Source organism: Atractosteus spatula, unplaced genomic scaffold (assembly GCF_055471065.1).
Source record: "Atractosteus spatula isolate fAtrSpa1 unplaced genomic scaffold, fAtrSpa1.hap1 Scaffold_29, whole genome shotgun sequence".
Lineage (NCBI taxonomy): Eukaryota > Metazoa > Chordata > Actinopteri > Semionotiformes > Lepisosteidae > Atractosteus > Atractosteus spatula.
Window position 1 is genome coordinate 185,011 of NW_028296856.1, and position 13,962 is coordinate 198,972.

General features: G+C 41.7%; 1 non-coding gene across 1 annotated transcript; it reads right to left on the reverse strand.

Annotated features, from left to right (window-relative positions):
- Positions 1-6,989: 6,989 nt before the first annotated feature.
- On the reverse strand, positions 6,990-7,083 carry trnav-uac (transfer RNA valine (anticodon UAC)). The gene is made up of 2 exons: positions 7,046-7,083; positions 6,990-7,025 (listed from the first exon to the last, which is right to left on the reverse strand). It is a non-coding gene; the product is annotated as a tRNA-Val (tRNA).
- Positions 7,084-13,962: the final 6,879 nt, after the last annotated feature.

Sequence of the window (13,962 nt, forward strand, 5' to 3'; positions counted from 1 at the left end):
CTCTTCTCGACCTCCTGCTTCATCTGTTCCATCTCCTTCTTTTTCAAGATTTCCCCCCTCTTCTCCTCCTCTTTTTCAAAAAACTCTCCTTCTCTTCATCTCCTCCTTTTCCATGATTTTCCCCCTCTTCTCCTCCTGCTTCATCTGTTTCTTTTCCTCCTTTTTCCTCCTAGAGTCTCTACAGTTTGTACAGATGAGACAATACAGTGTGTCCAATAAGAGTCTGTCCAGGTGAGACTATACAGTGTATCTAGTAAGAGTCTGTCCAGATGAGTTTATACAGTGTGTCCAATAAGAGCCTGTACAGGTGACTCCACACAAGGACAGAGGTTCTGTTCACTTCTCACCTGTCTCTGAGTCTCAGGAACTCTGAAGTTCCTAAAAGGAGGGGGCTCCTCCAGGGCTTGATGGGGGCGGCATGGCACAGTCACCAGGGGTTTCTCTGAGTTCAGATGATTGAGGAGGGAGGGCCCAGGGGCGCCGAGGTCCAGGAGAGGGAGGGATGAACATCTTGTTTTCTTTAACAGCCTCGCCAATCTGGATCATGTGTCTCCTTGGCTGTGGAGACTGAAGACACACAGAAGACCTTTCTGTTCCTGCTGAGTCCCACAACAAGTCAGACTGTCCTAAGACTACTACAAAGAGAAAAAATTAACCTGCTAATCACAGACCTCAGTTACAGGGACTCCCAGGTAGTTCTGCAGGATGAGGTAGAGCTATGCTGCACACTGGCGGAAGCACTTGTCCACCTCAGAGAAGTCACACCTGACCTTCATGTTTTCGAAGCAGGACTTCAGTGTCTCCTTCACCTCCTCCTAGTCATCCTGCTTCATGATTCCTGTGCCCTGGAAGGGAAAATCCTAGGAAAATGGGGAGAGAGAATCAGGCAAGATGTCCTGACCATGTCTGCTGCTGTCAAACCAAACCTCCATTATCAGAGCTCCCGTTGTGTTGCCCGTTGTCTTCACTGTTTTAATTTTGGGATTTGGTAAAATTTCTTATCATATCCTCTGTGAAACTTCACTAACTCAGTACCAACTCCTGTACCAGAGAGAGAGAACAAAGACAGTGAATCATCCTCATACCTCCACAGCGCCAGACAGGAGATGCAACCTAGGGGTGGAACTGTGGTATCTCTAAAGCCAAAAGAGAGGGGGAGGGGGGTCACCCCCCTGTTAATAGAGCCAATAGAAAGACAGAGACACCCCACTGTTAATAGAGCCATTAGAGAGAGGGGGAGTAACCCCACTGTTGCCATCGATGACCAAGAGTCTCACCACCCACTCTATGATGCCCGCTTGTGGTGATCTATAAGCGGTGTGTCTTTCAGCCAACCACTTGAAATAACAGCAGGCTGGTGTCCCAGCCCAGCTCCTGTCTCTCTCCCCTTGGATCTGGGAGATTTCCAGGTTGAGTGGGGTGACGCAGGTATCTTGGAAAGCTGAGGGGGTCAGGAGAGTCGCCCCAGCCCCTGTACCGCCCTGATACCACAGTGTAAGCTGGACAAGGGGAGGGGATTCAGGGACTCACCAATCCCACATATGCTGCCTCCGATCCAAACTTGGCCAGGACCTCATCGTACAACTCCAGGCAGTCAAGCTGGATGGAAGACATCGCATTCTGAGCCCAGGTCCGCACCCAGCTCTCCTCAACCTAGAGAAGCCCCTCCAGTTCGACCCGCAGGCCCTCCCCGAGCCACCACAGGGCAGCCGGGGCCTTACCTACACTCTTACCTACAGTTACACTATAACTAACACTTACACAAATACTGCCAATATTACAACAGTAACACTGCAATTAAGACTTACAGTTTGTATATTACTAACAATAACACAAACTTAGTAGTACACTAATAATACCAATAATAACAGTAATACTATCAAAAGAACTAACATGACAATGAGTATTAATACTCTGACACTAACACTATGATTATCACTAATATTAACATGAATACTAGCATTAAAACTAAAATTCAAAGTAGCTCTATCATCACTAATTCTCACATGAATACTAGTATTCAGTAGTGCTATCATCATTAATACTCACATAGACACACAGACACTACACATACTCATGGACACACACCCACACACATCAAACACTCACAAACACCCACACACCCACAGACACCACATACGCTAATAGTGATAAAAACACAGCACTCACAGATTTCTGTTCGTTGGTCTGGACTCTAGAAAGTTCTAAAGTGCTCTAGAAATTTGCAAGTGACTCTGGACCTCAACACCTGTTGATGGGTCACTTCTGTCAGACACAGCATTGGAGCCCAAGCCCACCTACACACACATTCACACACACTGACAGATATACACCCACACATTCACACACATTATGACATACTGACAGACACACAACCACACACTCACACACATTCACACAAACACTACACACACTCACAGATACAAACTCACAGACACACATTCACAGACACACACATAGACACAACACACACTCACAGGCACCACACACATTTATACACACAATCAGACACTCACACACATACAGTACTCGCACACATTCACAGACACACACATAGACACTACTAATACTTACAGACACACACCCACACACTGATAGACACCACACACTTGCAGACACACACCCACACACTAACAGACACACACCTGCACAATGACAGAAATATCACACTGACAGACACACATTCACACACTGACAAACACCACACACTCACAAACACCACAAACTCACAGACACACTCTACAAACACTTATAATAACAGTAATGATATCACTAAAACTAACACTACTGCTACTGTTAATACTGTAACAGTAACTCTATAATTAAATTTAATATTAACATTAATATGACCAAAAAACTAAAATTATCAGTAGTGCTATCATCATTAATACTCACATAAACACTAGCATTAGTATTAAAACTACCAGTTGTACTCTCACTAATATTAACATAAATACACAAGCATTAGTATTAGTTGCTGTCCGTGACGTCACACCACTCTTTGTGACGAAGGCGAGACATCTAGCCAGGCACAGTGATGTGCCACGTGTCGCCATGGTTACCATACTTACGATTTGTAAACAAATGGAAAATGCATTTAAACTGTTACTTACACAAATTTATTAACTTTGAATATAATTTTCTAGCTCTAGGATACAATTCCTAAATAATAATTTGAATAAATCATTCTTTAATTTCAGATTGAACATTATTAACACTAAACGCATGTTAATTAATCGATTTTGACTCTTTTCTAGATTTTAAAATGGGTCAAGAATGGGAAAAGAATCAGTGCTCACCAATCGGTGAACTTAATCGATTATTCTATGTTTTTTTAGTTGAATTAATTGCTTGATAAGTGATCAATAACTCTCCTCCGTGCGCTCTGCGCGTCTCCCGCGGTCTCGCTCTCCGATTCCGGCTCTCTGGCTGGTGTCTGTGACGTCACAGCGCTCTTTCTGACAGAGCAGAGCGCGTCTCCGCTGGAGGAGACTCCTGTCCGGAGCCCGGAGGGCTTTTCTTACAGATATAACATCTCCAAAAACAAAACACACCGGGCTGTTAAGAGAAGCGATTCATAACAGCAGGAGGAGGAGAATGACAAACCGAGAAATGAAATTCATTAAACACTAACAGAAAAAAAAAATGTTTACTTCACAGAATAATGCGTTATAAAGCATACTCCTGTGGAGCAGAAGAGAAAGAGAAGGAGCACAGGTCTCTATAATAAGTGCTTTTAAGCTTTTTACACGAATCTCCATAGAATAGAAGCCAAGAGGATCAGACTCCTGATCCTGGAGGTTGAAGAGCAGCTCTTGGTTTTATTTTCACTCGATCTCTCAGTTCCTCAGCCAGTTTGATTATTTAATTAACTATATAACTGTTATCAGACTCTGTTTAACTGTATATTTATAAGACTCCACATGAGAGACGTGTGGGAGACGCTGAATCCCAGGGCTGGTGTGGAATCACACACAGACAGGTCTTCTGTGTGATCTGAGTCCCACTGCTCAGAGCTACAAACTTGTCAACTAGTCACTATTGTAGACACGACCATCAGTCTGCTGCTGCTGATAATCATATTACACTTATAAGAGTGACAACACTGCTGTTCATTAAATAAGTAAAAATAATAATAAGAGATAATCACATATTGCTCAATTGTCAGTCAAACACTTCTGACAGATAGGTTTATTCCATGCTGAAAAAAAGAAGAAAGAGAACACAATGTTTCGGCCGTGGAGCCTTCTTCAGGTGTGAGAGAGACAGGGCAGTAGGCAAAGGTAAAGTAGTGGGAGAACAAAGGCTGGGAGGGAGGAGGAGTGAGAGGCGGGAGCAGGGGACAGAAAGAGAGGCCAATCAAGAGGTGTGAAGTCAGAATAGATGTAGAGAGGTGTGACAGAAAGAGGGTCTTGGAACAGCTGTGAAGAGACGGAATGGTGGTTTAGTGAGAGAAGCGGGCAAATGGCCCAGGGAGGAAGAGATTTAATCTGTTTCTCTACTGTGCATGTTTAAATCCACTTAATATTGAATATTAATATGGAATTTTACAACTAAGGCTAAATTTTGGTAGCTGAAACAGAAGTACTGTATAGTACAATTTTGTTTTGATTTGAACTGATGTTTGCACCTCAATAATCCATTCGTCGTCGAAAGAAGCAAAGGCAGATGTGTATTGAATCGCACGACAATCCTGTTCTCAATCCAAAAGAAAGGTTTAATGTGATCCCACTAGAAAAAGAGTCAATTTCTATATCTAATGATGTCCCTCAAACATTTTGTAATATCTCTGGGAGTGTATACTGTAGAAGCCTGGTTAACTGCTTAAATTCAAACTAAACAGGACTATGGGAATGAGATTTGATTTTGAACTGGGATTTAAATAAATAGGAACGCTGCACTACATTGTGCTTTATGTAAGACAAAAGGTGGGCTTCCTGTGTTTTCGATTACTCAGTTGTAAGAGCGGAGGAATATAGTGGAAACAGCTGGGAACTCTTTGTTCTCTGGTTTGAATCTGGCTGGAAGAAAGGTGTTTTTTATGTTCTTTAATCAGAAAGTGAAAATTTGTCATTCACTTTGTTGTCCAACGAAAGCTGAGTAAACGGTGAAGCAGAGCCTCTTGTTCTGAATTCTTCTAACATTTTCTAGGCTTGTAGACTCCTCACTCTTCCTAAAACAAAGTGCCGCAGATAAAGATACAGTAGTTGTCGGGAGTTTAGTTCAGTGGTAGAGCACATACAGTACAGTACCTCGCATGTATATGGCTGTTTTCAATCGCCGGTGTCTCCACTCTGGATTTCTTCCTAAACGCGATATCTTTCCTTACTTGTGTGTGAATTTCAGCGTGACACATAAAGCCTTTGTCTGTTTTATAAAGATTCTATTTTAAATCAATTAAAACAAAAGAAATACTAATTAAATACACATAGAAAACACATGTATCTAATTAGAACATTTGGGCAATGTATTACTAGCAGTGGAGCTGAGCTCAAAGTAGAGCAGTTGATATTGTTAAACCACGTATTGTTTTTGAATGACGCTACTAAGCACTGGCACGGTGTTTGTGCAGTCCTTCCCAACCTTTCTATCGACTGGATGAGTCTCCTGTTCCATCTCCAATTCTTTCCGCACATTTCGCCTGTTTCACCACCATTATCATTAGACTATAGCCACTAATACGAGAATACTGTTCTGAAAGACTGTCTTAAATAATAATGTTGAAAAGGGTAATGATAAGAGTTTTTTTTCATTAAGGTAACCGTACATTTGCATGTATAGTACAACTTATTATCTGTATCTGCAAATCCCCAATATTAATGCTGTCTCCTGAGAAACACAAGTGTAGAGTCAAATCATATTAAATCATACAACAAATCTATTCAATTAACACTCCTATGTGACAGAACACATTTAAGACTTACACCCCTTTAAATATGTATTTCCTTCATTTCAGTTCTCTCCCCGGGATACCTGAAAATTCATTATAGCATAATAAACTCTGTGCATGCATTACCTGTAATACAGCTACTAATAAAGATAACATTAAACTTCATTATTAAGATATCACGCTTTTATTAATAAAATATGTATTGATAAAATTCCTTGTGAATAATTGTAGTGTCTGGAAAGCAATTGTTCATTACTTAATGACGATATTATTTCCACTACATTCAGGACAGTTCCAATGTGATCTATTGTTCCGCTTAGTCTGCTTAGTTTCCTACTTTAGTAACGTCTAATGGGCAGCAGCTGTTATTTTAGGTTTGTTGCAATTGAGAACAGGTTTGGTACAGAGCTGCTGACAAATTTCAGCAGCCAGTTTGTTTCAACTGACCCGTTGTAGCTACCAATCAGAAGCAAGGAGAAACAAACATTAGTTTTGCCTTTTTTTTAAAAAAAAAGGAAAACAGAGTAGTAGTTTATGTGGTAATTTCAGGTACAATGTATGAACTAAAGTTAACTAGTCCCACAGTAATGCGTGGGGTCCTATCAAGAAAAAAAATAGTTGTAACCCGAAAACACAACAAACACAAAACGAGAAGTCTTCCGGGAACCTAGGTAAATCCCTGTAGTAGTCTAGCAACTATAAAAAAACAACCAAACGCAACAACTTCAAAAGAAAAAGAACATTAAAACAAATCTGGGGAACAACATAAACACAGAATCTAATGCGAGAGCTTTATCAAGTCTTCAGTGCTCCTCTCGTCTCAGTAGACCTCTCTCATATATTTGTGTACAGGTCAACTGGAGGTACACAGCTGATAGTAATTTAAGTAGGGAGCTGCATAAGCATGTGTGGGCTGCAAAGGTAAAAGTATAGGTTTATTCCATGCTGAAAAGAGAAGGAAACACAATGTTTCAGCTGTGGAGCCTTCTTTGATTGTGACTAGAAATAAACCTTTACTTGTTCGTTTGATGTTAATTTACCTCCATCAAATACCTAAGAGTATCTAAACTCGACAGTTGCTTTCAGTAGCTGAAGACACTGCTCCAGATGAGGCTTGAACTCACAACCTCGGCATGACTCCGCTGTGCACTGCTGTGTAAGTACCGCGCGCTGACCGATTGCGCCACTGGAGCTGAGCAAGTTGTGCTCCTCATACAGACTGACGCTGCAGAAACACAGGGTGAAAACGGTTTCGGTTGTGGATCCATCTCCAGATGAGGAAAAGGAACAGTAAAATAGCAAGGAAAATACAAGAAAAGAAACTGAAAGAATTGTGCTAACAGCAAAGGGGGGCGGAGGGAGGTGGTCGGACAAGAAAATCAACCCGGCGGATTATTTGTAGCGACATTTTTGAGTCAATCAGCACACGGATTTCTCTTCATGTGCCTTAAGCTGTGCAGTTTGTATTTTCTATGTCGATAGGTTTCTTCAGAAGTCCAGTAAATTGACAATAATGGAGAACTAGCTGACGCACCCCGTCGTGAAGACCCTCTGTAAGGTGATTACACGTTTCATTTTCATGTCGCCTCCTTTACACGCAATTGCAGCCCCGACACTGAGAGAAAGCATGAGAAACGGCTTCAATTTCAATGTGAATCGCAGTACAGGCTCGATGGCTTCACATCTCCCATCAATCAAATAAAATTGCATTAAAGCGATCTAAATATGACTCTGAAGTACTGGGAAAGATGATTATTTTGAGCGTGCCTCTCAGGGCCTGCTACGAGGCTGAAGTTGGCTTCTTATTCGCGTTTATCGTTCCACCTTAAGTGCTGCTGCTGTGATGTTATGTCGCCTTTCGCCTGTAGATGGCTCTCTTCGATCAGTACTAATTTGGCTGGAATACTGTAGACATCCTCAGTGAAAGGGAATATCCAAATAAATAGCGACTGTCCAAATTATATTTTTGTATGGAGTATATTTTAGAAAATCGCAAACCAATTTTAAAAACTCACCATAACATGGACTTGCACTGGGAAAAAGGTGATTGTGCTTTCTGCTTATTGCTACGGCCCTCCCCCCTGATTATAAAAACGTCTCACAATTCTGACACCGAGGTGTGAGAGACAATGTAATAGACTATCAAAATCCTGAAGTACAAGACATTTTAATGCACCATTTTCCAAATATGACCCTCTGATCTTGGCTTTGTCAGAATACATTGCGAAAAAGTATGGCACGAATTGCACGAATTGCAATGGCACAAATTGTTGAGAATATCGTTGACCTTGCCGATATTTGCAGGGGATATGAGTGTTTTGCGCACGTTGAACTACAGCACGTAAGAATTGAGCTCCTTAGTCAATATCACCGGGGATGTCCAATAATGACGAACATCTGTAGCTTCAAGGAAACTTCGACTCGCACATGGAGTTTTATCTTCGAATGGAGGGTGGGAGAATTCATTTATACTCTCGTTGCTCATTAGCTAAACTATTTTAAAAATATGACGCAGATTTGTTCGAGAAACTTGTAATCGCCTTAAAGAGAGTCTTCTTGAAGACGTGCACCAGGTAGCTCTCCACTGTTAATTGACAGGACTTTAGAATAAACTGTTTTCATACAACCAACATACAAATTACACATCTTAAGGAACATGAAGAGAAATCTGTGTACTAAATAACATAAAACTGTCGCTGCAAATTATCGCCAAGCTGTTTTACGTGTCCTAACACCTCTTTCTTTCCTACTTTGCAGCGAGCACAATTCTTTCTGTTTCTTCGTCGCTTTTATACTGTCTCTTCCCCCATGTGCAGATGGATCCACAGCCGAAACTTTAGGTCGGTTCCTATTACTCTGTCCGATTGAAAGAGCTGTATTAAAGGCACTCCCATCTCTGCAGGAAAGTTGTTGCTGCTCCCAAAACAATATACTGCAGACAAATGTGATAGCGATACTGTCACTGCGTGTGGGCCACGTGTTCCTGCTGTCAGCCTATTATGTCATGTTCATCCACACCCAGAAACATTACTGCTGTAGCACAAGAGTTATATAGGCGCAGTCGATAGAGCCTGAATCTCTTAATCTCAGAACTGTGGGTTCAGCCCCCACGTTGGGTCCCTCTGTGTCAATTTGATCCCTCCAATACTCCTAGCATGACCCGATGGCGTAACAGTGATACCCAGTGCCTTGTGACCTTTGCGTAATTCAGCTTTCTTTCCACTTGATTCAGATTTTGATCTGAAATCATCGGCCTAACAAGAGTTTGTCTAAATCGAGGGAGATTCGCTCACAAGCAAGTATTAAACACTTCAGCATTTACTGTTCGAATACCACACTTTGTCAAAACACTGCCGCTTCTTAAGCTACCAAGTAACGGTTTTTGAGCACGCGTTGTATTGTAAATACTTATATTAAAAAAGCATAAATTCACATAATGGAATTTGGACGGAACAAAGTAGTCCAGCCCCTATACAACATTACATACCCACTGATTAAGTTTAAAACTACAGCAACAGGAGTAACAATAATGGCAACAACATGTTTGGAGTTCGGCATTTCATTTATTCTGCAGAAACATCGTTTCAGAATGAACTGCCCGGATAAAAGAGTAATTGCGGCTTCAGATCGTTTTTACAGAGCATTGCGTTGTTCTGTTCATGCTGACTACACGCTTTAAATTTATGTCATTTATTGCAAGCATTGCTTTTCCAGGTTTTTCTGAAATTCCTCGCATTTGAGCCAGCACTAAAATATTTCATTCGCGTCGCTGAATACATCGTGGAAACGGTATTTGCCATTTTGTTATTCGGTTCTGAAGTTTGAAAATGAAAATGAAACGGGGGTCACTTCGTAGGCTTGAAAGAAGTCCAAGCAGCATAAAAACCCAAGAATTCTCACAAATTGCACCTTTCTTCTGCTGTTTTTATAATTCGGACTTCAACATTTGAATGCATACGTTACTGCTGCTAATCACATTCACGTGTTCACGAAGCTTTTTTCTGTCTATTATGTTGTTGCTAAGCAGTTTCTCCGTTTTCCTCGTATTGTGATTGTCAGCGAGCACAAGACTGAAACAGTGTAAAGACAGGGTAAAACGCCTGATTGTCGGGAGTGGGATTTGAACCCTCGCCTCTATCTGGAGAGCGGAACACAAAGCTTAAAAGACACGAATCTATGAATCTGCTGTTCTAAACCACGCGACTATCCTGAAGAAATGTACACCGAATGCACCAGTTGCATCCGATTTTCCGTAACTTTAGGATGATTGACACGACTGGACGAACACAATTTGTGGCGTTTAGCATGACATAGTCTTGCAGGCAGACAATGTTTTGTCCCACTACTTATATAATTTTATCGTTTACTCGTTTTAAAAAAACACGGTCTTCTCGTTCCTAATCAGATTTTTAGTGCTTTCGGACGTTACTTCCAACCTAGACTGACAGCTCACCCGATCTGTTTGTGATCAGACCATGGAGTGGGGGGGCTGTACCAAATGCCCGTTCCTTCCCAATGCTGAGACGATCATTCGGAAGATGGGTGTGAAGAGAGACAGGCTTTGTCGACTAAAGAACAAGGCAGGATATGCAAGAACACTCATCACTGGCGACAGTTACATTCTTTTACTATAGAGACTCCTACTTTGCGTGTTTTTTAAAGACACTGAAACTCAAGGAAAGTGGTGACAAATGAAATAGGTGGGGTTTGAACCCACGATTTTCAGTTTACGAAACCGACACTTTACCACTTAGCCGCCGCGCCTTCAAGCAAGCAGGCGACTTATGTTGTTCAAATTATTTGTTTCTGAATCTTTTTTACATCGCCTGGAGGCAGCAACAACAACAAAAAAGGGATTCTTAACAAGGAGATACGCGGCAGCGGTGTGATTCCAACAGATGCCCCCGAAGAGACTGGAGCTTTAATCCAGCTCCTTAGAGCGCTCGGCCGCGTTACTCTCGATAGCGGCTCTTCAGCTCTTGTGGTCTGACCTAGTGGTGTTATGACACGTGGAAGCGACTGCAACTTCATTTTCTGAGATGCTTTCTCTCACGTGGTGAAATCTCGACTTTGGCACCTCTGGATATAGTTCTTCTGTGGAGCAGGCTTTCAAACCTGTGCTTATAGCGCCCTTGAAGTCATTTTATTTTTACAGGAAGATGTATTCCAAAAGATGCATTCGTACTGGATTTGACTGGGATTCTGAAATACTTCTTGCAAATGTATTCAGACGTTCTTGAACCTATAATAAAAAAACAGACCTGAAACTCCATAGCTTCCAATCTCTGATGTTACTGTCCTTAAACTCGGACGTGATGTTCTGCAGACGTGCAGTGTACCTTTACTCTCGTGTTTTCAAAACGACCTCCGTTGTCGGGCTCAGAAGAAGTGGAACTGGCCTGACTGCACAGGAAAGTACGGAATAATAAAATGTTTCTACGGCTCAAAAAAGTCCCTTTAGACCCTCGTCACGTCTCTGTGAAGAACGGGCAGGTAGAGAGATTTTACAGATGCTCATGATGTTTCACACGGGGTGTTACCTGTTGAAGTGTCTCCCCAGTGGGCAAAAGATGTAGAATATAAGTCTATTAAATGCATACCTTAGAATTATAAACGTGGTCCGTAATTTGTCTAGAATGAAATTCTAATATACGTATGTTGTTATACGTCAATTATACATCTATGATTATATGTTCATTATACATAAATGGTTGGAGTTCTTATGTACAGATCAATTAAGCAGACTATTATACATATATGGTTGGAGTTCTATTATACAATATATAGTTCTATTATACAATTAACTGTAGGGGACTATTATACACATATGGATAGAGATCTATTATACATCAAAGATTTTAGTTTTAGTTTTAGTTTTAGTTTTAAAAGTTTTATAGGCACAGAAACAAGTAAATCAAGCCAATGATTTGGTTTAGAAATTTATTCTGTAAATATACAATCATTCACACCTGAAAAATATCTAGTTCAAATTATAGTACATTATATACAATATTGTAATCAACATATGGCTAATCATCAACTGCTACTAGATCTTCACTAATCAACCAATCAGACATACCCATTACACATTTTCAAACATTAACTGCACTTTTCTGCAGTCTTTGCTCAGTCCTAGAATACAAAGTGACCATATTTCAAAGTTCGAAAGTTGTAGTAACTTTTTAGAACATGGAGCTTTTTGTAAAACACTTTATTTTGGCATTAAAAGATCAGCAAGATTATACATTATAAACTAAAAATAAGAAAGTATGCCAGAGATGGATCCTATTAATCAGATGTAAGCTGTCATATAATGACCTATCTGTAAACTGGAATACTAGTAGTGGATATTTTCCACACCACAGAGAGAATATAATATCATACAAGTAGGTTTTGATTGTCCATATTGTCAAGGACTCGCTTGTGTGTACAGAACTCTTCCATTGTGCTCAGCCTCTTGATGTGGAATTGGGAGTCAGCAATGCATTGTGGTATATAACCAGAAAAGATGCTGTGTTAGATATGTTTTCAATTTCAATTATATATGCATTTATTAATGTTGTTGATATTACGGTTGCAATTTAACCATGGTGAGAATCCCTCCCTATCATACAGGAGAGTGGGGTTTGATTCCTGACAGGGAGCTAAGGAGCTTTTTCTACAATCTGTTTACAATTTAAACTGTAGTGTGAGACACCTTTCTTCCTACAGAAATCATTTTTTTTAAATGAGATGAATTTGTTATAACAACACAAAACATCAAAGTGAAGCTGCTTTTCAGCAACCCCTTGGCTACATGGGAATTTTGTTTTTTTGACAACAGGGTCATTTGCAAAATTAAACAAGGAATTGATTCACTCCTGTTGTCACGATTATAGTCCCCCCTCCTTAAGGGTGCTCCAGCCCTTTCACTAAGACTTTATTCTCTGCACCTGTTTCCCATTCCCAGCCCACCTTAAAAGCCAGGCGCTGACGCTCATCCGGGCTCTGCATCTGATTTCCATATCATGCGAGTCCGGGACCAGGAAGCGCCTGGTCCCGTTAAGGTTTTAACCTCTGTTCCCGTTCCTGTTCCCCGTCCGCCGGTTCCGACCCGGCCTTCATGGTTTTTATCTTGTTCTGATGGATCTCCTGGTTTTGGACTTACCCTTGCGTTTTGGATTATCCCTAAGGACTACTCTCTCGGATTGTTCGCCTCGGCCACACCTTCCCCGTGCACCAGCGCACCTTGGACACGCCCCCCTGTCTTCAGCCCCGTATTCCTGCATGACGTTTCCCTAGTGTTCCCCCACTCCGTCGGACTGTGTCGTCCGCATAGGGTCCGGAAAGAACTGTTCGTTACAGAATGCAGAGCCAACACCTGGACCCCGCGGACGGCACCCTGGCAGCCTGGATTCCATCAGTTTTTTTTTTTTTCCTCCCCTTTTTTTTTTCTTAGGGCTTCGGAGCCGCCCTGAAAAGGAGGGGCGTACTGTCACGATTATAGTTCCCCCTCCTTAAGGGTGCTCCAGCCCTTTCACTAGACTTTATTCTCTGCACCTGTTCCCTATTCCCAGCCCACCTTAAAAGCCAGGCGCTGACGCTCATCCGGGCTCTGCATCTGATTTCCATATCGTGCGAGTCCGGGACCAGGAGGCGCCTGGTCCCGTTAAGGTTTTAACCTCGGTTCCCGTTCCTGTTCCCCGTCCGCCGGTTCCGACCCGGCCTTCGTGGTTTTTAACTTGTTTTGATGGATCTCCTGGTTTTGGACTTACCTTTCTGTTTTGGATACTCTCTAAGGACTTCTCTTTTGGATTGTTCGCCTCGGCCACACCTCCCCCGTGCACCAGCACACCTTGGACACGCCCCCCTGTCTTCAGCCCCGTATTCCTGCATGACGTTTCCCTAGTGTTCCCCCCACTCCGTCGGACTGTGTCGTCCGCATAGGGTCCGGAAAGAACTGTTCGTTACACCTGTGAAATACTGTATAAAATGGAAGACGGGTTTGATATGGAAACAACTACACACATTTTAGTTTTTTTTTTCCAATTGTACTCCCATCAAAGTGACATAAGAAAAGTCATTGTCAGAAG